Here is a 26,893-nt window from a genome sequence, read left to right on the forward strand (position 1 = left end):
TGATTATAGTATTTACTTTTGGAACTAGGAAGATAGCTGTCAACATGAGTCAAGTGCTATTAATGAGTCAAGATTTCTTGAGAGATACAAATATATTTTTTGTTTAATCATAGGCTTGTTCTCTCTGTAAAATTTAATGTTTGAAGTTTGTTTTCATAAAACATTTCTCCAAAAGTATTTCACAATATCCAGTGATATTTTTATTTAAAGTGACATTGTTTGATTTGATGCATCTTGGAAGTAATGTGGCTATAGGCTTATAGATTTTCCAGAGAAAACAGGTCTAACTTAAAACTTGGAATGCCTCTGTTTGGTTTCAGGTTTTCATTTCTTGTCATGTACCAATCCAGAGTTTATTTACTCAGGTTAATAATAAAGTCATGTTTCAGCATACTTATCTGACACTCTGCTCACTCAAATATTCATGTTTTAAGAATGCAACAGAATTAAACAATGTTTCTTTGCATATGTAGCTCAGTATCAGTTTCTATGGTGTCTATTTTATGTTATTATTATTATACTTTAAGTTCTGGGATACACATGCAGATTTTGCATAGCTATACACATGCCATGGTGGTTTGCTGCCTCCATCACCCCATCACCTACATTTGGTATTTCTTCTAATGTTATCCCTCCCCAATCTCCCCAACCCTTGCTATCCATCCCCTAACCCCACACCCTCCAACAGACCCCAGTGTGTGATATTCCCCTCCCTGTGTCCATGTGTTCTCATTGTTCAACACTCACTTATGAGTGAGAACATGCGGTGTTTGGTTTTCTGTTCCTGTGTCAGTTTGCTGAGAATGATGGTTTCCAGCTTCATCCATGTCACTGTAAAGGACATGAAATCATCCTTTTTTATGGCTGCATAGTATTCCATGGTGTATATGTGCCACATTGTCTTTATCCAGTCTATCCTTGATGGGCATTTGGGTTGGTTCCAAGTCTTTGCTATTGTAAACAGTGCTGCAATGAACATACATGTGCATGTGTCTCTATAATAGAACTATTTATAATCCTTTGGGTATCTACCTCAGTAATGGGATTGCAGGGTCAAATGGCATTTCTAACTCTAGATTCTTGAGGAATCGCCACACTGACTTCCACAATGATTGAACTAATTTACACTCCCACCAACAGTGTAAAAGCATTCCTGTTTCTCCATATCCTCTCCAGCATCTGTTGTCTCCAAATTTTTTAATGATCGCCATTCTAACTGGTGTGAGATGGTATCTCAATGTGATTTTGGTTTGCATTTCTCTAATGACCAGTGATGAGCATTTTTTCATATGTTTGTTGGCTGCAAAAATGTCTTCTTTTGAAAAATGTCTATTGATATCTTTGCCCACTTTTTTATGGGGCTGTATGTTTTTTTCTTGTAAATTTGTTTTAGTTCTTTGTAGATTGTGGATATTAGCCCTTTGTCAGATGGGAAGCTTGCGAAAATTTTTTCCCATTCTGTTGGTTGCCGGTTTACTCTAATGATTGTTTCTTTTGCTGTGCAGAAGCTCTTAAGTTTAATTAGCTCCCATTTGTCTATTTAGGCTTTTGTTCCCATTGATTTTGGTGTTTTAGTCATGAAGTCCTTGCCTATGCTTATGTTCCAAATGGTATTGCCTAGGTTTTCTTTTAGAGTTTTTATGGTGCTAGGTCTTATGTTTAAATCTTTAATCCATCTGCAGTTAATTTTTGTATAAGGTGTAAGGAAGGGGTTCAGTTTCAGCTTTCTACGCATGACCAGTCAGTTTTTCTAACACCATTTACTCAACAGGGAATCCTTTCCCCATTGCTTGTTTTTGTCAGGTTTGTCAAAGATCAGATGGTTGTAGATGTGTGGTGTTACTTCCGAGGCCTCTGTTCTGTTCCATTGGTCTGTATTTCTGTGTTGGTACCAGTACCATACTATTTTGGTTACTGTAGCCTTGTAGTATAGTTTTCACAGGTAGTGTGATGCCTCCAGTTTTGTTCTTTTCTCTTAGGATTGTCTTGGCTATGCGGGCTTTTTTTTGGTTCCATATGAAGTTTAAGTTAGTTTTTTCCAGTTCTGTGAAGAAGGTCAATGGTAGCTTGACAGGGATAGCATTGAATCTATAAATTACTTTGAGCAGTATGGCCATTTTCACAATATTGATTCTTCTTAACTATGAGCATGGAATGTTTTTCTGTCTGTTTGTGTCCTCTGTTATTTCCTTGAGCAGTGGTTTGTAGTTCTCCTTGAAGAGGTCCTTCATGTCCTTTGTTAGTTGTATTCCTAGGTATTTTATTCTCTTTGTAGCAATTGTGAATGGGAGTTTGCTCATGATTTGGCTCTCTGTCTATTATTGGTGTATAGGAATGCTTGTGATTTTTGCACATTGATTTTGTATCCTGAGACTTTGCTAAAGTTGCTTATCAGCTTAAGGAGATTTTGAGCTGAGACAATGGGGTCTTCTGAATATGCAATCATGTCATCTGCAAATAGAGACAATTTGACTTCCTCTTTTCCTAATTGAATACACTTTATTTCTTTTCTTTTCTTTTTTTTTTTCTTTTTTTTTGTCTGATTGCTCTGGCTAGAACTTTCCACACTATGTTGAATAGGAATGGTGAGAGAGGGCACTCCTGTCTAGTGCCAGTTTTGAAAGGGAATGCTTCCAGTTTTTGCCCATTCAGTATGATATTGGCTGTAGGTTTGTCGTAAATAGCTTTTATTATTTTGAGATACATTCCATCAATTCCTAGTTTATTGAGAGTTTTTAGCATAAAGGACTGCTGAATTTCGTCAAATGCCCTCTCCGCATCTATTGAGCTAATCATGTGGTTTTTGTCTTTGGTTCTGTTTATGTGATGGATTACATTTATAGATTTGTGTATGTTGAACCAGCCTTGCATCCCATCCCCAGGATGAAGCCTACTTGATCGTGATGGATAAGCTTTTAATGTGCTGTTGCATTTGGTTTGCCAGTATTTATTGAAGATTTTTGCATCTATGTTCATCATGGATATTGGCCTGAAATTTTCTTTTTTAGTTGTGTCTTTGCCAGGTTTTGGTATCAGGGTGATGCTGATCTCATAAAATGAGTTAGGGAGGATTCTCTCTTTTTGTATTGTTTGGAATAGTTTCAGAAGGAATGGAACCAGCTCCTCTTTGTAAATCTGGTAGAATTCGGCTGTGAACCCATCTAGACCTGGACTTTTTTGGTTGGTAGGCTATTAATTGCTGCCTCAACTTTAGACCTTGTTATTGGTCTATTCAGTGATTCAACTTCTTCCTGGTTTAGGCTTGGGAGTGTGTGAGTGTCCAGGAATTTATCCATTTCTTCTAGATTTACTGGTTTATGTGCACAGATTTGTTTGTAGTAATCTCTGATGGCAGTTTGTATTTCTGTGAAATCCGTGGTGTTATCCCCTTTTTCATTTTTTATTGCAACTATTTGATTCATGTCTCTTTTCTTTTTTATTAGTCTGGCTAGCGGTCTATCTATTTTGTTGATCTTTTCAAAAAACCAGCTCCTGGATTTATTGATTTTTTTGAAGATTTTTTTGTGTCTCTATCTCCTTCAGTTCTGCTCTGATCTTAGTTATTTTTTGTCTTCTGCTAGCTTTTGAATTTGCTTGGTCTTGCTCCTCTAGTTCTTTTAATCGTGATGATAGGGTGTTGATTTTAGATCTTTCCTTGCTTCTCTAATTTCCATGCATTTAGTGTTATAAATTTCCCTCTAGACACTGCTTTAAATATGTTCCAGAGATTCTGGTATGTTATGTCTTTGTTCTCATTGGTTTCGAAGAATTATCTTTATTTCTGCCTTCATTTCATTATTTATCCAGTAGTCATCAGGAGCAGGTTGTTCAGTTTTCATGTAGTTGGGCAATTTTGAGTGAGTTTCTTAATCCTGAGTTCTAATTTGATTGCACTGTGGTCTGAGAGACTGGTTGTTATGATTTTTGTTCTTTTGCATTTGCCAAGAAGTGATTTACTTCCAATTATGTGGTCAATTTTAGAGTAAGTGTGATTTGGTTCTGAGAAGTATGTATATTAGTAGATTTGGGGTGGAGAGTTCTGCAGATGTCTATTAGGTCCACCTGGTCCAGATCTGAATTCAAGTTCTGGATATCCTTGTTAATTTTCTGTCTTATTGATCTAATATTGACAGTGGAGTGTTAGAGTCTCCCACTATTATTTTATGGGAGTCTACATCTCTTTGTAGGTCATTAAGAACTTGCTTTATGTATCTGGGTGCTCCTGTATTGGGTGCATAAATATTTAGGATAGTTAGCTCTTCTTTGTGTGCTGATCCCATTACCATTGTGTAGTGCCCTTCGTTGTCTCTTTTGTTCTTTGTTGGTTTAAAGTCTGTTTTATCAGAGATTTGGATCACAACCCCTGCTTTTTTTTGCTCTCCATTTGCTTGGTAAATCTTCCCCTATCCCTTTATTTTCAGTCTCTGTGTGTCTTTGCATGTGAGATGGGTCTACTGAATACAGCATACCGACTTTTTATCCAATTTGCCAGTCTGTGTCTTTTGATTGGGGCATTTAGCCCATTTACATTTAAGGTTAATATTGTTATGTGTGAATTTGATCCCGCCATTTTGATGCTAGCTGGTTGTTTTGCCTGTTAGTTGACACAATTTCTTCATTGTGTCATTGGTCTTTACCATTTGGTACATTTTTGCAGTGGCTGGTACTGATTGTTCCTTTCCATGTTTAGTGTTTCCTTCAGGAACTCTTGTAAGGCAGGCCTGGTGATGACAAAATCTCTCAGCAACTGTTTGTCTGTAAAGGATTTTCTTTCTCCTTCACTTATGAAGCTTAGTTTGACTGGATATGAAATTCTGGGTTGAAAGTTCTTTTCTTTAAGGATGTTGAATATTGACCCCCACTCTCTTCTGGCTTGTAGGGTTTCTGCTGAGAGATCCACTGTGAGTCTGATGGGCTTCCCTTTGTGAGTAACCTGACCTTTCTCTCTGGCTGTCCTTAGCATTTTTTCCTTCATTTCAACCTTGGTGAATCTGACGATTATGTGCCTTGGGGTTGCTCTTCTTGAGGAGTGTCTTTGTGGTGTTCTCTGTATTTCCTGGATTTGAATGTTGGCCTGCCTTGCTAGGTTGGGGAAGTTCTCCTGGATAATATCCTGAAGAGTGTTTTCCAGCTTGGATTCATTCTCTCTGTCACATTCAGATACACCTATCAAACGTAGATTAGGTCTTTTCACATAATTTTGTATTTCTTAGAGTCTTTGTTCATTTCTTTTCACTCTTTTTTTCTCTAGTCTTGCCTTCTTATTTTATTTCATTGAGTTGATCATCAATCTCTGATATCCTTTCTTCTACTTGTTTGATTTAGCTATTGAAACTTGTGTATGTTTGTGAAGGTCTTGTGCTGTGTTTTTCAGCTCAATCAATTTATATTCTTCTATAAGCTGGTTATTCTAGTTAGCATTTCATCTAACCTTTTTTCAAGGTTCTTAGTGTCTTTGTATTGGGTTAGAACATGTTCCTTTAGCTCAGAGAAGTTTGTTATTACCCACCTTCTGAAGCCTGCTTCTGTTAATGTATCAAACTCATTCTCCATGCAGTTTTGTTCCCTTGTTGGTGAGGAGTTGTGATCCCTTGAAGGAGGAGAGACATTCTGGTTTTCAGTGATTTCAGCCTTTTTGTGCTGGTTTCTTCCCATCTTCATGGATTTATCTACCTTTGGTCTTTGAAGTGGTGACTTTCGGGTGAGGTCTCTGAGTGGATGTCCTTTCTGTTGAAGTTGAAGCTATTTCTTTCTATTTTTTATTTTTCCTTCTAACAGTCAGGCCCCTCTGCTGCATGACTGCTGAGGCCCACTCCAGACCCTTCTTGCCTGGGAATCACATGCAAGGGCTGCAGAACAGCAAGGATTGCTGCCTGTTTCTTCCTCTGGTAGCTTTGTCCCTGAAGGGTACCTGCCAGATGTCAGCCAAAGCTTTCCTGTATGAGGTGTCTCTTTGGATATATGGGGTTCAGGGAGCCACATGTGGAGGCCATGTGTCCCTTATCAGACCTCAAGTGCTGTGCTGTGAAGTTCTGTTGCTCCCTTCAGAGCTGCTGAACAGGAACATTTAAGTCTTCTGCAGTGGAACTCACAACCACCCCTTTTCCCAGGTGCTCTGTCCTTGGAAGGTGGGGCTTTATTTATAAGTCCCTGATGGGCTGCTGCCTTTTTTCAGAGATGCCTTACCCAGCAAGGAGGGAGTCTAGTCACAGTCTGCCTGCAGAGGCATTGCTAAGCTGCCACAGGCTCCAGCCAGCTGCTGTGTAAACTTCCTTAGGATTTTGTTTACACAGATAAGGTTAGAACTGCCTCAGTAATGGCAGATGGCCTCAGTTATGATGGAATGCCCTTCCCCCCACTGAGCTCGACCATACCAGGTCAAGCGCAAGCTGTTGTGCTGGCTGTGAAAATCCCAACCAGTGGGTTTCAGTTTGCTGGTCTTTGTTGCGGGGGGCACTTGCCGAGCCAGATCACTTGGCTCCCTGCCTTAAGCCCACTTATTTTAGGGGAAATGGGGTGGCTCTGTCTCACAGTCATTCCAGATGCCAGCTTAAATGACTACCCAGATTTGTGGTGGAAACCCATGGCACTGGCTGAAACGGCTGCCAAGTTTTGGGCTGGAAACCTGCAGCACTTGTCACCTGGTGGGAATCTCTTCATCTGTGGGCTGTAAAGCACACATGGGAGAAGCTCAGAATCTGAACCAGAGTGCCAGAGTGGCCAGATAAGTCCCTGATGACTTCAATTGGCTGGTGGGAGGGGGGCGGTCCTCTGGCCCGTTGCACTTCCCGCATGAGGCAGCACCCCCACCCTGCCTTGGTTTGCCCTCCTTGGGCTACAACTACTGTCCAACCAGTCCCATTGAGATAAACCTGGTACTTTGGTTGGAGATGCAGAGATCACTCACCTTCTGCATCACTCTCACTGGGAACTGTGCTCCGGAGCTGCTCCTATTCGGCCATCTTGCTGGAAGTCTACAGTGTCTGTTAACTTGAGATCTTGAATGTAATACTTGGCTTAGGGGTTGAGAAGCTCACTGGTAATTTATTTAATTGTTTTCATGATTTATTACTTGAGATTTTCATGTTTCATATCCTTTTTAATGGTCTTCCCATAACACCCTTTTAATTTGTAATACATAAATGCATGTTTAAGAACAAAAGAAAAGAAAGGAAAAACGTTCTGTGACTTCCATACTTACCTTCCACATTTACTTATTTTGTCTTTTCATGTGAACATTTTTAAACTTGCTTGTATATCTGACATTCTATTTAAGAAACAAAATTACGTTGTCTAAATGTTGTGTTAATTCTTTCATGTTTGATGACCCTGTTGGTAAATGACTATAAAAAGAGGAAATTCCTTATGAGCAGAAATATAAGGAGAGAGAAAAAAGAAACACACACACAGCTATGGGGTCAATGACTGTAGGACAAAATGGCCTGATTTAAGCAATATTTGGAGCTTGTTGTCAACAGAACTTAATTCTATGTCTACAAAAGCTTATGGGACATAGTTGCATGAAAAAGTATTGGCAACTTACGCCCTTCTGAATTTTATCATTCTTACACATTCTTTCCTGAGAGAAGAGAATACACAAGGTCTTATTCAAATATAAAAAGGACAAACAGGCTTAGAAAAATTGATCCTTTTATTTGCATAAATTCAGTCCTTTTACTCACATATTTCCCATTCGGATAAGTGAATGGTTTAAGTTTTAGGAGACATGTCTTTCAAAGCTGTATATCTGTAGGCAAAGTGGAAAGTTTGAAGTAAGTATCTGGGTAATTTTTGAGGGAGGGAAGAAAGAATTCTACAAAGAAATTCCTGTTTAGCCAAATTGTCTGTTAAAGGAAACCCTGATTAATCTACATACATATTTGCTTTTTTAAGGTTATGTGTAATAGTTGTACAAATTTGGAGAATACATGTAATATTCTGACACATACGTACAATGTGTAAGGAGAAAATCAGGATAATTATGATATCTATCACCTCTAACATTGATCTCTTATTTATGTTGGGAACATTCTAATTCTTCACTTACAACTATTTTGCTTATGTCCTTTTCATTGGCAATGCTTAGACTTAACTTCGTGGCCTCCAGTACAATAATTATTCCTTTGTTGCTCCAATTAAATCAGGATAGGCTTTTAATTGATCTGTTTCTCTTGTTTATCTCCACATTTTGGTTTCAAATAGGAGAAAGCAGTCACTTAGAGGTGCTTTCGTTTCTCTTGGTTAGTAATATCATTCTACACTGGTTATCCAAAGGTTGATTTAGTACTTTAGATATTCATAGCAGTCTTTAAAGCTTTTTCTAGTTTCAGCACTCTGATTTTCCTTTAGTGAATCTCTCCCCTCTCACTCTCAGTCCGTGTGGTTTGGGTGAGGAGTTAACCCCATTCCCTTACCCATCCCAGTCCATTGAGGAAGTCACATGACCAAGGCTGACAATCAAAACATCTCAGCATCATTGCCAGGATAGGCACAATAGCTAAAGTTAAGCCAAACCATCCCATCTTCATAACTAGACTACTCAATGAACACTTCCTTAGAAAGATAAAGGGGATTTCTCTTTTTCTTTTGGTTTTGTGAACTGAACAGCCAAATGAAAAGACATTTTTCACTCTCATCCTATTATTTTAAAAATATCTATCAAGAGCTATGCTTACTATATTTGCTACATGATCTAATACAATTTCCATAAAAACTCTGAGGTAGGTACTTCTATTATCCCCATCTTGCATACCAGAAACTGAGGTTTAGACATATCAAGTAGGTTTTTGAAGGTGACATGCTAATACATAAATAATAGTTAGGTTTGCATTTAGTCTGATCTGAAGCTTGTGCTTTTAAACCGCTACATGTCATCTGCAGACATTCTAGTGAGCAGAAGAAAAGCCCATGTCCAATTTTTTTGTAAATACAAAAATAAAATGTGTTTGGAAAGGAGGAATAAAAGAAAATTGTGGAGAATACAATGGAGAATCACAAAGTCAGAGGAACCTTAGTCTTTCAGCTATTGGAGACAGTGGCAGGGCAGAGATGAATAATGCTCAATGAAGTTGAATCCTGGGTAAGTATCTGCCAAGCTAAATCTACAACCCAAGGCAGCCTGGGGTCATCACATCACCTTCAGAGTGAGGGTTTTGTAAGGGAGTATTCTAAAGTTTGCTAGAACTAAGTTATCAGTCTGAGTTTGTATCCTGTTGTTTCAGGTGTTTGTTATTTAACTTGTGGTGCATTTATCCATTAATTAATCCTTCCAGTTTTTATTGAGCATATACTAAATGACAAGAGTTAGATGCCTGCAATATATCAAGGTATCTATCAAGGAACTCCCAGTCTAGAACAGCAGGAAGATGAGTTAAGAACTAATTATAATGCTAATGTTAAACCAATAAAGAAAAAAGAAATTATAAGGAAAAAGAAATTATAATGAGTAGATCTGGTGACTTAATCCAGCCTACGCTGGAACATACAATTTAGCCAAGGAAGATGCCTCTAATATTTAGTCTTAAACATTTTATTTATTTAATTACAGACAAATTTAATTCTGGAGATGTTCTTAGATGTCTTTCCCTGTTGGAGAACACAATAGTTTTCTAAATAGCAAACTTCTCCTTTTGTGCTGGCAGAAAGCCATGTGAATTTGCAGTGCCTCTGCTAAAAGCTACATTTAAAGAATGTTATGCTGAGGCATTATGAAATAATTGGGCAAAATACAAGGAATCTGATGCACATGGGTTCCAATTCAACTTAACCACTTACTAAGTGTATAATACTGTGCAGATTATTTAACATCTCTGAGCTTGCTTGTTTAACTATAACATGAAGATGGACATTTGTAAAATTTAAATGAGTTTATATATATAAAGAGCACCTCATGTTAGTATAAACTTGCACAAATATTAGTTTTCTTCTTTTCTATAGTTTCTTAGTTTTAGTTTTATCATTTGTCCAATTGGAATAATAATATTTACTTGCAGTACTGGTCATTCAATGAGAGAATATGGCAGAAAATATTTGGTGCATAGTAGCTGCTCAATAAATGTCAAATTCCCCTGCCTTTTCATTTCAATTCTTAAAATTATAAATGGTTTCATATCCTCATTGACAATATATTTCGCTGAAAAATTCCAAGAAGAAAAAGTCCTACATATTTGAACAATTACATTCTTGACTCAGGGTCAATTAAAGCTTCAACTTTGCCTGGAAAGACACAATAGAAACTTGAAGTCAAAACAAGAAGCAGATAACAAAGACATTTAATACATAATGGAACTAGTCAGGACTTTTAAGTAGGATAATTTGTATGTATATTCTCATTGGCTTGGTTAATATTGTATTGATCTTATAAAAAATAAAAGTTTGCCACCACTCCTGGCTAATTTTTAATTATTTGTAGAGTCAAGGTCTCACTGCTTTGTACAGGCTGGTCTCAAACTGCTGGACTCAAGAGATCCACCTGTCTTGGCTTCCCAACGTGCTGGGATCACAGGCATGAACTGCATCACCAGCCTAAAGTTGAAACTTTTTGAGCACTGACTTGAAATAGTGACACTTTTGCTTTCTGATGGTCCAGTGTACATAAACTCTGTTTCATGCACAAAATTATTTAAAACATTGTCTAAAATTGCCTTCATGCTATTCAGATAAGGTGTATCTCAAACGTAAGTGAATGTTATGTTTAGACTTGAATACCATCTTCCAACTCTCTCATTATGCATATGGAAATATTCCAAAATCCAAAAATAAATCAGAAATCCAAAACACTTCTGGTCTCAAGCATCTCAGATAAGGGATACTCAACTTGTATACTGTAACTATACAAAAAAAAAAAAATGAATGCATTGTCAATTAAGGCCTTTGTCTCCATATTAGGAAGCTGGCATATCATTTAAAAATTTCTTGGGAAAGAAAGTATAATTAGATGGATTATTTTCCAGTTTGCTTCAAAGTTAAAACCAGAAGCTATACATCCACCTTCAGTAGTGATAACTAGTCAAAAATTAAAAATTAGCCAGGAGTGGTGGCATTCACCTGCAGCCCCAGGTACTCAGGAGGCTGAGGTAGTAGGATCGTTTGAGCCTGGGAGGATGAGGCTGAACTGAGCCAGGATCCTGCCACCATACTCCAGCTTGGGCAACAGAGTGAGACACTGTCTCAAAAAGAAAAAGTTTCAGATTTTGGAGCATTTCAGATCTAAAGATTGGGGATTTTTAACCTATACTGACCTTTTAGTCCTTGACAAACATTAATCAATAGGTGGACTTCAGCTAACTCATTTGTTCTATAAATATTTTGCCTCTCTACTCAACTAATTCTTGTGCTCTCTTGTGGTGATTTTAATTTGTAGAAGGGGAACTTAATAGAAACCTTGAAATTCTAGAAAAGTCATTCTATCAAAAATATGTCAGTCTTGTACAAATTAGCCAATTTAAGAAAAATGACACAATTTTTTACTTTTTGTATGCCTGTGTAGCTATTTTTATGATATGAATACCATATTTGTAGTAAGATTAATTTTAATTTGAATTAACAGTCTGGAGTTATAAGAGAAGGGGCAGGCAATAGGTTAATAAACAGTATTGATTAGTAGAAGGAATATTGAAATCCAAGGGCATGTGTCTTCTGGTGGTTCACCATAAGCCATGGAAGATGTCTTACTCTTTCTGAGATCTGGTTTTTCAGCAAAGTAGAATTTTAAAAATATAACTGTCTTATGTGGTTGTGAAGAACAATAAAATCATTGCTGTATAAGTGCTTTTTAACCTGTAAACTGTTTGGTGAAGCTTAGCTTATCTTTTATGCATATAAATATTTGAATATTTTACATTGTTTACATTTTTAAATTAATTTTACTGAAGTATAATTATATACAAGAAAATTTAACCACTGTAAGGGTAAGTTATAAGAATTTTGTCAAATGTATTCACCCAGATAGTCACCTCCTTATGAAGAGATAGAACATGTGCATCATTCCAGAAAGTTCCATAGTGCTCCTTTTCCCTCGGTTTCATCAGTCTTGGCAACCAATGATCTGCTTTGTATAATTATAACTTTTCTAGATATTTGTAGCGATATATCCTTTCTGTATTTATTTTGTGTGTATAAGGCTTCTTTTATTCATTATAATATTTTTGAGATTCATTTATGTTTAACCTTCTATCGGTAGTTGTACATCTTACTTGTCTTAGTATGTCACCATATAGATATGCTATCATTTGTTAATTTAATCACTTGGTGGATATGTAGGATATTTAAGTTTTTGATATTATGAATAAAATGACTATAAATGGAAAAAAATAAAAGTAATGCTTTGAAATCGTTGACGATACAAGGAAAAACGAGTTGCTTTATTTGTAAAGCTACTCTCCACAGATACTGTGGAGAAAGTGATTTATTTGGAAGTACACTTTCTAATCATTTTTCACATGCATTTTTGTCATATTAGGCCTAAGCCTTGTGGTTAATAGTTCAGTCATATGTCAACCCTCTTTCTGCTGAAAAGTAGTTTTCTACTCTAAGTCCATTCTATTTTCATTTATGATGATGAATAATGCAGTGTGCAATTACTTCTTTTCTGATTTAATACTAGCATAGGAACTCCTCTCTAGAAAAAATATCCAATTAAAATTTACTGTGACAGCTGTGGGTTGTAGACCTGGTCAAAATGCATAAACTACCAACCCACCTTGTGATTGTTTTAGCAGAGAATTTTCAGGAGTTCAAATGATCTCAGCGATGCATTGCAGGTAATGAAGGCACAAGTTCATACCAGCTCCTTAACTCCTTGGCTGCTGCTGAATATGACTTTATTTTCCATTTGTTGAGCTGGAACATCCCCTCAGATTAGAGAGAAGTCAGCCCTTTGCAGTTTATAAGCACAGTTCTGTTAGGAGTGAGTAATAACAGCATGGATTCTGATTTTTTATAGTCAATTTTATTTCTGCTTTAAGGAACAAATTCTTCATTACACTTGTAAGCAGAGGCAGAATGGCTCTTGGTAAAAGTTAAAGCATGAACAGTGTAAGCAAGGATAATTGAAACCTACACATTTAAATCTAATTCCATTTGATTTATTTCCAAACAGGTATTAAGCCCCTATTACAGGTAAACTAGTATGCTTAATGCATATTTGTTGAATTAAGTGTGTCATATCCATTATCCACCTACATTTGATATAATCTCAATTTTGTGTAGTTACACTATTCAACTAGTCATAGATAACTCTGATTTCCTTCTTATCTCCTTATTGTTACCCGTGAAGTTTTAGAGCCATCTTACATCCTCAGAATATATCTGCTTAAACCAAAGCTGATTTCATGCATAAAATCTCATGTTAAGACTCCAAGATAACATAAAAAAACAAAACAAAACAAAAAAAAAACAGAAAATAATGATTCCAGTTGTTCCAGGCTTTTTCTTTTGTATCAGGATGGTCTGAGATTGACTATTGTGGTCTGTAGATTCTAAAATGTCTCCTAATGATTGCTGCCTCCTGGTATTCACACCTTCTTATGACCCCTTCCTACTGCGTGTAAGATTATTTAGTGTCTTGCTTCTAACCACTAGAATATGAAAAAGATCATGGAATGCCACTTCTGTGATTAGGTTACATAAAATTATTACTTCATTCTTGCTAGCAGACTTTCTCTATTGCCTTCTCAGTGTGCACACTGATGAAGAAAGCTGCCATGTTAGACAGGCGAATGAAGCAAGGACCTGAGGTAAACTTTCAGTCAATAAACAGCTAGAAACATACCCCTCAGTCCACCAACCCATAAGAAACTAAATTTCACAAACAAGCCCATGAACTTGGAAGCAGATTCTTTCCCAGACAAGCCTTCAGATGAGACCACAGGCCTGGCCAAGACCATGACTACAGCTTGTAAAAAACCCTGAAACAGGCAACCCAGATAAACTGTGTCTGAATTCTTGACTCATAGAAAACATGAAGACATAGAATGTGATTGTTTTATGCTGCTTAGTTTACAATAATTTGTAATGAAGCAATATATGAATAATATCATTAGATAATCCTTATACCTTTGTTTGAATTCTTATCTGAGCTTTATCCTGGCTTAACTGATAGACTACTTTATTTTCACTTTATCTTCTCTTCATTTTGCTCTTTTGGAAGTATCAATAAATGGTAAAAATCTCTGAGTGTGGTGGCTTATGCCCATAATCCCAGCACTTTGGGAGGCCAAGGCAGGCTGATCACTTAAGGTCAGGAGTTCAAGACCAGCCTTGCCAACATGGCAAAACCCTGTATATAAAAAATACAAAAATTAGCCAGTTGTGGTGGCTTGTATCTGTAATCCCAGCTACTTGGGAGACTGAGGCATTAGAATCTCTTGAGCCTGGGGAGGCAGAGGTCACAGTGAGCTGAGATCACCACACTGCACTCCAGCTGAGGTGACAGAGCCAGACTCTGTATCCAAAAAAAAAAAAAAAAAAGTAAAAATGATCACAAGCCTGAGGGAACATAAAAATTGTTCCTGGCATCTCAAATATGCTTTGCTCAAGCATTAGAGCAGCTTGGTTATCTAATGATACGTAACAGGTGACCTAGTGAGGAAGATTGTGCTACTTACTTTACATTTAACCTCTTTGATCCTCAGTTATTTTATTTATAAAATGAAAATGGTAAGAGTATATAGCTACCTATCCTGAGATCTATACTGTATTGAGTATTTTGTATTCATCATCATCTTTAGTAATAATAATACATCTTAATTTATGCTCTCAGAATCTCTGAGATAAGATTGAATCAGGACTGTATTATCAAAGTGATAACAAGTGGTATATTTCAATAAAGAGTATATTATTAATGTAACATCAGCAAGATGGCAGAATAGAAAGCCCTGGACTCCCTTTCCCCCCATAATTACACTGGTTTAACAACAAAACATGAACAAATTCCCTTTGTGAGAAATCCAGAAACTAGTTGAGAGGCTCTAATACCCAGAGTGAACATGAGACTAGCCACATTGAAGCAGGTAGGGAAATTTGAAACACCCTCACCATCATCCTTCCTCCTGGCACAGTGCCACACAATTGGGAGCAAACCCCCAAGATCTCAGCTTCTTGGACAGCAAAAGAGTTGGACTGCCTGTACAACACCCTAATCTTTCTGGGGGGCTTCTCAGAAGACTGACTTCTGTCTTGCCTCTCTTGAAGTGCTGACAGGACCCAGTGTATTCCAGCTGCCTTGGAATCAGTGAAAACAAAAATTGCAGTTTGTGCAAATTATCAGTTACCATAGCCAGTCTCCCCAGTCCTGCATAGATAAAAGGGTTTGAAAAATCTCAGTTTCCAGATTCGACCTGAGGAAGAAAGAAGTTGGACCATGCATACAGCACCTCATATTATCTAGGGAACATGCAAAGGACTAGTTTCTCTGCTGCCTGTCTTGGAGAACTGACAAGACTTAGCATACTCTTACTTCCCAGAGACCAGTGAGAAAAAAGATGGCAGTTTGAACTATCAGCCACCGTAGCCTAGACCTTCCACTTAGCCCAGCACAGAGCAAACTGGAAAACATATTCAGATCCACACTTCTCCTTGGGGAAGGAAATAATTGAACAAAAAGTCCAACTATTCAACTTTTCCAGATGCTGCCTGAGGGACTGGTTTCAGTCTTGCTTGTCTCAGAGTAATGACAGAACCTGTCATACTCTGGACATTAGGGGATCACTAAGAACAAAGAAGGTAGTTGGACTAGCAATAGAGTTTGAAAGTCCCCGCTCCCAAATCTCTGGCTGGGATGATTAGTGAGGGTATTTTCTTGCATGAGACAATACTGTGAAGACTAAGAGGGATAGCTTGTATTTGTCCATTTTCATGCTGCTGATAAAGACATACCCAAGACTGAATAATTTATAAAGGAAAAAAGGTTTAATATATACACAGTTTCACATGGCTGAGGAGGCCTCACAATCATGGTGGAAGGCAAAAGGCACATCTTTCATGGTGTCAGACAAGAGAGAATGAGAGCCAAGCAAAGGGGGAAACCCATTTTTGAAATCATCTGATCTCATGAGACTTATTCACTACCATGAGAACAGTGTGGGGAAAACAACCCCATGATTCAATTATTTCCCACTGTATCCCTCCCACAACACATGGGAATTATGGGAACTACAATTCAAGATGAGATTTCGGTAGGGACACATCCAAACCACATCATAGCTGATTTATCTAACATGCAGTTACCAACAGAGAGTACCAAGAAAATTTGAAGAAATAGAAAAATATGCCCTAAAGGAAAAAAATAAACCTCTTGAAAATGACCCTAATAAAACAGAGATACATGATCTATCTGACAGAATACTCAACATAACCATCATAAAGATGCTCAACAAGGTCAGGAGAACAATGCATAAGCAAACTAAAAATTTCAAGAAAGAGATAGAAAATATATGCAAAACCCCAGAAATTTTAGAGCTGAAGAATGTAACTGAACACTAGAGGTTCAACAACAGACCACATCAAACAGAAGAATCAGTGAACTCAAAGACAAATCATTAGAAATTATCCAGAGAAGCAAAAATCAAAAAGAATGAAATAGGAAGGAAGAATGAGAAAAGCTTAAGGGACTTTAAGGACACCATAAGTAGACCAATATATGTATTATGGAATTCAGAGAAGAAAAAAAGCAGGAGGAAAACATGGACAGAAATATTATTTTTAAAGTATAGTTTCTGAAAACATCTCAACTCTAATAAAGGAATTGAACATCTAGATTCAGGAAACCTAACAGACTTCAGATAAGTGAAATTCCTCCAATAATATACACTTAAATTTATTATAATAAAAATATCAAAGTTAATGATAAAAGGGGAATTTTTAAAGCAGCAAGAGAAAAAAATGATCTGTCACATACAGGGTTACCTCTAAAAATCACTCATGAGCTTATTTTTCAGCAAAATCTTGCATGCCAGAGGCAGTGGGATGATTTATGCAAAGTGAAGGGGAAAAAACCTGCCAACAAAGAATAATATACCTGAAAAAAAAATCCCTTCAAAAATGAAAGCTATTTAAAGACTTTCTCAGACCAAAACAAGCCAAGAGACTTCATTACCACCCAACCTGCCTTACAAGAAATGTTAAGGGGAGTTCTTTAAGTTGACAAGAAATGATGATAAACAGAAACACAAAAGCATATAAAAGTATGAAACTCACTGGTAATATTGAATATATAGACACATAGTAATATAATCCCTAAGAGTAGCGAGAAAATCACTTTTAGCTCTATTACACACTTTAAAAAAGAGTATTAAAATAATTATGAATATAAAAATATGTTCATGGATACATGATATAAAAAGATGTTAAATATGACATTAATAACATAAAATGGCAGGGAGGGAGAAGTGAAAGTGTAGAATATTTGTTTGTATGTGACTAAAGTTAAGTTGCTATCAGTTTGAAATAGACTATTGCGTGGTATTTTATATAAGCTCCATGGTAACCACACACAAAAAAAATACAAATGTATAGAAGATACACAAAGAAAAAAGAATCAAGACATAGCAATACAAAACAAACAAACAACAGAACACATAAACAGCAAGAGAAGAAAAGAGGGGCAAAGGGACAACAAGAAGGAAAAGAACTAAATGGCAATAGCAAGTCCTTTCTTGTTAATAATTATCTTAAATGCCAATGATTTAAACTCTTCAAACAAAACACAGAATAGCTGAATGGATAAAAAAGCAAGATCCAACTGTATTCTGTGTTTAAGAAACTCACTTTAGATTTAGGAACACACATAGGCTAAAAGTGAAGAGATGGAAAATAACATTCCATGGAAATGGCAACTGAGAGAGCAGGGGTGATTATACTTTCTTCGAAAAAATAGATTTTTAAGTCAAAAACTCTCATAAATGACAAAGAAGGACACTATATAATGATAACATAATCTACTAGCCAGGAGCATATAATTATAAATATATGCATCTGATATCAATATCAGAGAACTTAAATATATAAAATGAACATTAGCTGAAATTAAAAAAAAGGCAATACTTCAATATCCCACTTTCAATACTGGGTAGAATATCCAGACTGAAAAAAAAAATCAATAAAGAAACAACTTACTTGAACAACGCTATGTAATAAATGGACTTCATAGACATATACGGATCATTCCACTCAACAACAGCAGAATGTAAACTCTCCTAAAGTACATATAGAATATTCTCTAGGATAGATCACATCTTAGGTCACAAAGCAAATTTAAGAAGATTGAAATTATACCAAGCGTATTCTCTGACCACAGTGTCACGAAACTAGAAATCCATATCAAAAGAAAACCTGGAAAATTTATAGGCATGTGGAAATTATATAATATGTTCCTGAACCTATGAGTCAAAAAGGAAATTAAAAGGGAAATTTGAAAACATCCTGAGACAAATAAAAATGTAAACACAGTATAGCAAAAGGAATATAAAGAAGGAAGTTTATAGCAATAAATGACTACAATAAAAAATGAATAATGATCTCACATAAACAATATAACTTTATACCTCAAGGAATTGGAAAAAGAAAAACAATTAAATTTAAACTTAGCAGAAAGAAAGGAATAATAAAGATTTGAGCAGAAATAAAATAAATAATAGAAAAACAATATAAAAATCAAAATTAAGAATTGATTTTTTTAAAAGATGAACTAAATCAACAAACATCTAGACTATGAAAAAAGAAAACTCAAATAAATATGATCAGAAATGGAAGAGAAAGCATTACAGTTGATGCTGCAGAAATAAAAAGAATCATGAGATTACTATGCACAATTATATACCAACAAATATGCAACCTAGAAGAAAAGATAAATTCCTAGACATGCAACCTACCAAGACTTAAGCATAAAGGAATGGAAAATCTGTAAAGATTCATAACCAGTAAGGAGATTGAGCCTATAATTAAAAACAAACAAAACCAAAAATCAAAACCTCCCAACAAAGAAAAACACAAGACCAGATGGCTTCACTGGTTAATTTAACAAAACATTAATGAAGAATTTATGTCAATTATTCTCAAACTCCTGACCTCGTGATCTACCCACCTCAGCCTCCAAAAATGCAAGGATTACGGGCATGAGCCACCATGCCCAGCCCTGAATAACTCATTTTAAGAAAGGATATGATGATGTCGAAGATGAAGCCTGCAATGACAGATCATCTACATCAATTTGTGAGCAAAATATTAATCTTATACTTACCATAATTGAAGAGGACTGATGATTATCAGCAGAAACAGTAGCCAATATCATAGAAATCGTAATTAGTTCATCTTATACAATTCCGATTGAAAAATTAAAGTTGAGAAAACATTCCACTCAATAGGTGGCAAAACTGCCACGTCCAGACCAGCTACAGACAACAGCATAACATTCAGTGGACATTTTAAACAAGTGGGATCAAGATCCTGAAGCATTTCTTTAAAGAATGGTAAACAAGAGATGAGAACAATGGTAAACAAGCCTTTTGTAGTAGGACCCTGAAGACAAAGCACAAAGAAATCCCCAGTAAAAAAAGGAAGTTGTCCAGTCAAAGCAAAACTAGACCAGTGAAGAGCAAGGATCATGGAAACAATTTTGTTTTTTGTCGGGGGGATGTTCAAGACATTTTCTTGTTGATGTTCTTAAGGGCCAAAGAGCAATAACATTTGCTCATTATGAGAATGTTTTGAGAAAGTTAGCTAAAGCTTTAGCAGAAAAATGTCAAGGAAAACTCCACCACCATGACAACACTCCTGCTCATTCCTCTTAGCAAACAAGAATAATTTTGCAAGTGTTTCATTGAGAAATTATTGAGCATCCACTTTACAGTCCTAATGTGGCTCCTCTGACTTTTTTTTTCTAATTTTTAAAATCTTTAAATGGCATCTTTATTTTGCTGTTACTAATGTAAAAAGGATTGCATTGAAATAGTTAAATTCCCAGGATCCTTAGTTTTTAGGGCTGGACTAAATGGCTGCTATCATCACTTACAAAAGTGTCTTGAACTTGATGGAGCTTATGTTGAAAAATAAAGTTTACATTTTTTATTTTTGTCTTTTAATTCCATTTCCATGAACCTTTTGAAGTCTCCTTTTGTTGAGATATTCCTATTAGTCAAATTAATCTACAGATTCAATGCTTTCCCTGTCAAATGGCAATAACATTTCTAAAATTCACGTGGAACCATAAAAGACCAAGACAGCGAAAAAAATATTCAAAAAAAAAGAACAAAACTATGGGTATGGGCATCACATGTCCTGATTTTAAAATGCATTGCAAAGCTACAGTAATCAAAACGGTATAGTGCTGGCATTAAGATAGACATACTGATCAATGGGACAGGATAGACAGCCCAGACATAAATCTATGTACATATGATCAACTGATCTTTGACAAAGGTTCCAGGAATACACAATGAGGAGAGAATAGTCTTGTTAACAAATAATGCTGAGAAAACTATAGATTCTAATGCGAAATAATGGAATTGTGTCCTTATCTTAACCATACACAAAAATCAATTCAAAATGGATTAAAAATGTAAATATAAGACCTGAAACTGTAAACATTTTAGTAGATTTTCTGTTTCTGTGTTAGTTTGCTAAAGATAATGGCCTCAAGCTTTATCCATGTTCCTGCAAAAGACATGATCTCATTCTTTTTCATGGTTGCATAGTATTCCATGGTGTGTATATGCCACATTTTTCTTTATCCAGTCTGTCATTTTGGAACATTTAGGTTTATTCCATGTTTTCGCTATTGTGAATAGTTCTGCAATGAACATTTGTGCATGAGTCTTTATAGTAGAATAAATTATATTCCTCTGGATATACACCCAGTAATAGGATTGCTAGGTCTAATGGTGGTTCTGCTTTTAGTTCTTTGAGGAATTGCTGTACTGCTGTCCACAATTGTTGAACTAGTTTACACACTCACCAACAGTGTATAAATGTTCCCTTTTCTGCACCTCCCCAAAAATTGGTGTGGATGATCTGTCATTATAGGCTTCATCTTCAACATCATCTTATCTCTTTTTAAAATGAGTTTTCCGTTTGTAAGCTGCAGATTTCTTTGAGACATTGTCCCCATAAACTTTTTGTAAAGTATTGTGATTTTGCCATTCTCCCACCCAAGCTTCACTATTTTTAGTAATAACCCATTCTGGCTGGTGTGAGATGATATCGCACTGTGGTGCTGATTTGCATTTCTCTAATGATCAGTGATGTTGGTGCTTTTTTTCCTATGCTTGCTGGCCACATGTTCTCAGTTATAAAATAACAAGAACTTATGAACACAAAGAAGAAAATAACAGACACTGGGGTCTACTTAAAGGGGAAGGGTGGGAGGAGGGAGAGGAGTGAAAAGATGACTATTGGGTACTGGGTCTAATAACAGGGTAAAGAGACAACATGTACAGCAAACCCCTGTGACACGTGTTTACCTATGTAACAAACCTTCACATGTACCCGCGAGCCTAAAATAAAAGATTTTTAGAAAACCTTTATTAGAAAACGTAAGGAGAAAGTTCCATAGCATTGGTGTTGGCAATTAATGCATGCATATGACACCAAAAGCACAGGCAACAAAAACAAAATTAGACAAGTGGGACTGCATCAAACTAACATGCTTCTACACAGCAAAGATGATATGATCAACAGAATGAAAAGGCAACTTATGATATGGGGAAATATTTTTAACTATATATTTCGCAAATATATAAGGAACTTCTACACTTCCAAAACCTAATAAATCAATTTAAAGTGGGCTAGAGATTTGAATAGATATTTTTCCAAAGAGGACAGACAAATGGCCAACAGGTATATTTAAAACATGCTCATCATAATTAATCATCAGAAAAATGCAAATGGAAACCACAATGAGATATCACCTCATTACCATATCACCTCTTAGGATGGTTTGTATCAAAACCACAAGAAAACAGGTATTGGGGAGGCTGTGAAGAAATTGGTACCTTGTTCTACAGTTGGTAGAAACACAAATAGTGTAACATAGAAAACAGTATGGATGTCCCTCAAAAAATTAAAAATAGGACTGCCATTTAATCCAGCAATCCCATTTCTGGGTATGTTTCCAAAAGAATTGAAATTAGGGTCTTGTAATGATATTAACCATCCTATGTTTGTTACAGTACTATTTATATAGGCAAGATATGGAAACATCCTAAATGTCCATCAATAAATGAGTAAAGAAAATGTGGTATGTATATAGAATGCAATATTATTCAGCCTTCAAAAAGAAGGAAATTCTGCAATATGCAGCAACTTGGATGAACCATGAAGGTGTTGAGTGTAAGTAAAATCACCCAGTCACAGAAAGAAAAATATTGTATGATTCCACCTAAAAGACAAATATTGTATGATTCTACCTGTCTGAGGCATGTAAAGAGCCAAACTCAGCAGCAGAGTAGAATGGTGGTTTCCAGGGACTTAGGGGAGGGGAAAATGAGGAGCTGCTATTCAAAAGGCATAAAGTTTCAGTTACTCAAGATTAATACATTCTAGAGCTCTGGTGTACAACATTGTGCATATAGCCAACAATACCATATTATATTTAAAATTTGTTAAAAGGGAAGATATTATGTTAAATACTCTCATTACTTTATGTTTTTTAAAAAGAGTATATGATCAAGAGAATTACTTCTGTTGTAAACAGAACTTAATCCTCAGTTATTTTGCCTAGGGGACTTGGTAGCTCACTGATTATCCATTCACTTTCCAGTTATTCTCTGGGTGAGGGCTGTTGGGGGAAGGTAAAGCTTATTCATTCCTCCAGAACTTACAGGTTTTTCCACATATGAATAGAGGGAGTTCCCTAAAAAGAGGAAAGAAAACTCCAGACAATCAGCCAAAGGTGCTGGCAGTTGAAAGGAGAGCTGAGCATGTATGGGTGTGGTTAAGTGCTATCCAGACAGAGGCAGGATATTGATAGTATGTGCCATGTCTTAGGTACTACTATTTTTTTAAATTGCATTTTAGGTTTCGGGGTACATGTGAAGAACATGCAAGATTGTTGCATAGGTGCATATGTGGCAGTGTGATTTGCTGCCTTCCTTCTCTTCACCTTTATGTGGCATTTCTCCCCATGCTCTCTCTCCCCAACTCCCCAGCCCCCGCTGTCCCTCCCTTATTTTCCCCCAACAGACCCCAGTGTGTAGTGCTCCCCTCCCTGTGTCCATGTGTTCTCATTGTTCAACACCCGCCTATGAGTGAGAACATGCGGGGTTTGATTTTGTGTTCTTGTGTCAGTTTACTAAGAATGATGGTTTCCAGGTTCATCCATGTCCCTACAAAGGACGCGAACTCATCGTTTTTGATGGCTGCATAATATTCCATGGTGTATATGTACCACATTTTCCCTGTCCAGTCTATCATCGATGGGCATTTGGGTAGGTTCCAGGTCTTTGCTGTTGTAAACTGTGTTGCAATGAACATTCGTGTGCATGTGTCCTTATAGTAGAACGGTTTATAATCCTTTGGATATATACCCAGTAATGGGATTGCTGGGTCAAATGGAATTTCTATTTCTAGGTCCTTGAGGAATCGCCATGCTGTCTTCCACAATGGTTGAACTAATTTACACTCCCACCAACAGTGTAAAACTGTTCCTATTTCTCCACATCCTCTCCAGCATCTGTTGTCTCCAGAGTTTTTAATGATCACCATTCTAACTGGCGTGAGATGGTATCTCAATGTAGTTTTGATTTGCATTTCTCTGATGACCAGTGATGATGAGCATTTTTTCATGTTTGTTGGCCTCATGTATGTCTTCTTTTGTAAAGTGTCTGTTCATATCCTTTGCCCACTTTTGAATGGGCTTGTTTTTTTCTTGTAAATCTGTTTTAGTTCTTTGGAGATTCTGGATATCAGCCCTTTGTCAGATGGGTAAGCTGCAAAAAATTTTTCCCATTCTGTTGGTTGCTGATTCACTCTAATGACTGTTTCTCTTGCCGTGCAGAAGCTATGGAGTTTGATTAGGTCCCATTTGTCTATTTTGGCTTTTGTTGCCAATGCTTTTGGTGTTTTGGTCATGAAGTCCTTGCCTACACCTATGTCCTGAATGGTTTTGCCTAGAAAAATTTTCTTCTATGTTTAGGTACCACTATTATTCCATTTTACAAAAGCCAATACTAAGAAAGGAGGAGTTAAATCTTTGTCAAGCCTCTGAGTTTGTCTAGAGCAGAACTAGAATTAAAAACCCAGTGAGATTGTGAAATGATGCTTAACCTATAGGATTGTTGTGAGGATTAACTACATCTTAAATGTGTCTAGCAAGCATTGAGCACTGAGTAATCTGCGTTTCATAATTGTCTTGCTCTTGTATTCCTGGAGGTTTCTAACAAGAGAATGGAGAGCAAGGCATGCAAAGTGCAAGAGGTTTGCAGATGTGTACCTAATCTTAGCAATACCAGCAACTAACAGTAATATGGGGCACTCAGATAATCTACCTATTTCTTTGTGCTATGGTAAGGAAAAAAAAAAGAGGCAGAAAAAGTTACTGTTCTTTCTCTTTGTATTTATAATTTTAATGATACCAGAAAATAGTAATCTTACTTAAAAACCTTAAAATTAAGGAAAAATTAAGTCACACAAATTATATCTTATAATACTATTATCATTTTTGCATATTCTCTTCCAATCTCTTTCACATATATATATAAAATTGTCTATATGTAGAGATTATATATATATTATCATAGTCTATTTACATTGCTATGTGCAACATTTTAGTGTAAGTTTCAATAATAAGGCTGTTTCTCTGCATCTTGACAATACAGTATGTTGCCGAATTTAAAGGTTTTTGTGTGTGTCTGACAGTACTGGTAATTAAACTAGTACTTCAGTGTAATTTCTCTTACTAGTAAGATTGAATACATTTGCATATGTTTAAGGGTTATCAGTTTTTTCTTTCTTTAAAGAAATGCCTTTTTCACTGAAGTAGACAGAATTCTAAGATGAGAACTTCAGCTCAGCTGACAATTTGATTTCAACCTAGTAAGATCCTACAAAGAGGACCTAGCAGGGACTTCTGACCTATGGGAAAGTAAATGATGTTTACTGCTAGGTTTGTGGTAGTTTGTAGCAATAAGAAAGTAGTGCATTCATGTTTCTATATAACTTTCATACTTATCTTTTATTTTTGTGGGTACATAATAGGTATATATATTTATGGGTATACGAGATATGTTGATACAGACATACAATATATAACAACTACATCAGGACAGATGGGGTATTCATCAATGCAAGCATTTATCCACTGTGTGGATACACAATCCAAATACACTCTTAGGTATTTTAAAATATACAATTAAATTATTATTGACTATAGTCACCCTGCCGTGTTATCAAATACTAGATTTTATTCTTTCTGTTTTATTGTAACCATTAATTATCACCACTTCCCCACTACCTTCCCTAGAGTATGCAATCATTTGCACTTGCTGTAATTAACCATTTTCTTACAGTTGAGTATTTAGGTTGATTTTGTTTGCTAGTATAAATACTGCAGTGATCAATGTATTCATACATATACTTTTATCCATTATTCTTGGCATTTATTGTTTATTTCCATTGCTTTTATATTGAACAATTAATTACTACTTATTCCAAAATTCAAATGTGCAAAATGATAAACAGTGAAATATTTTCATTTCTATGCTTTGACTATGCACATTTGATATGGCTTGGATATGTGTCTTCACCAAATCTCATATCAAATCATAATCCTCAGTGTTGGAGGTGCAGCCTGGTGGGAGGTGATTGGATCATGGGGTGGTCCTTCATGAATGGTTTAGTGTACCATCTCCTTGGTGCGGTTCTCATGACAGTGAGTGAGTGAGTTCTCATGAGATCTGGTTGTTTAAAAGTGTGTAGCACCTCCGTCTCTTGCTGCAACTCCTGCCATGTCTAAGATGCCTCACTCCCTCTTTGCCTTCTGCCATGATTGACAGCTCCATGAAGCCTCCCAGAAGCAGAAGCTGTTATGCTCCCTATACAGCCTGCAGAACCATAAGCCAATTAAACCTCTTTTCTTTATAAATTACAGTCTCAGGTAATTTCTTTAAAGCAGTGTGAGAACAGACTAATACACTTTCTCTCCCACAAAGTAACTGAGTATTAAATTGTTTGAATCCTTCTAGAGATGTTTTTGGCCTAAATGATAATATACAATGCCCACTGTTTTGTACCTTGCTTTTTCACTAAACAATATATCTTAAGATTATTCTATCCTTTTTACAGATGAACAATGTTCTATTATAAAAATGCATCATAATTTACTTAATATCATAGCTATTTAGCCATGTTATCTAACTATTAATGTGCCATAATATATTCTATTGCATAAATGTACTACAATTTATTTATTGACAAGCATGTAAGATTTTTTTTAATTTTGTTTTTTGTATATGTTAGACTAGATAATAGGGACCAAATTTCCATTAGGATAACCAAAAATCCTAGATAATTAAAAGAAGGCTGCCTGAAGATCTTAGAGGGCTAAAAAGAGTGAGGAATTACCTGGTCAGGAGCTGAGGGAAATGGAAATCTATGACTATGAGCCCAGCATTTGGAGCTGCTTTTACCTAGGCAATGAGGTGCTAAGGATTTTGTGACAGTTTCATGTGGAGAAAGTCATGGGCCCTCCGAGAAGAGCTGTGGTGACCCCACTGCCTTTAGGCTGGTACTCCAAGGGGATGATGAACCTTAAGAAGGAAAATGAATCCCAATTGGCCAGTCTTCAAAAAGAGCTGCAGCTCAACTTCACATCCTCTTAATTCCTGAAACTGGATCGAGATAATCCAGGTTTGCTAGGAGCTGCTAGTGAAAGCGAAGGCAAATCTTCTCTGGAAAAGATAAC

The 26,893-nt window shown here is 36.3% G+C and overlaps 1 long non-coding RNA gene across 2 annotated transcripts in view; it reads right to left on the minus strand.

Annotated features, from left to right (window-relative positions):
- LOC105710827 (uncharacterized) overlaps window positions 1-19,520 on the minus strand; it is a 69,556-nt gene extending 50,036 nt beyond the window's left edge. For both annotated transcript variants that reach the window (XR_010345509.1, XR_001105890.2), the window contains exon 1: window positions 19,238-19,520. This is a non-coding gene — a long non-coding RNA (uncharacterized LOC105710827). The remainder of the gene's footprint in view (window positions 1-19,237) is intronic.
- Window positions 19,521-26,893: the final 7,373 nt, after the last annotated feature.

The sequence above is a fragment of the Aotus nancymaae genome, unplaced genomic scaffold, assembly GCF_030222135.1.
Source record: "Aotus nancymaae isolate 86718 unplaced genomic scaffold, 86718_ANA_hifiasm-v0.15.2.pri h1tg000036l, whole genome shotgun sequence".
Taxonomy (NCBI): Eukaryota; Metazoa; Chordata; class Mammalia; order Primates; family Aotidae; genus Aotus; species Aotus nancymaae.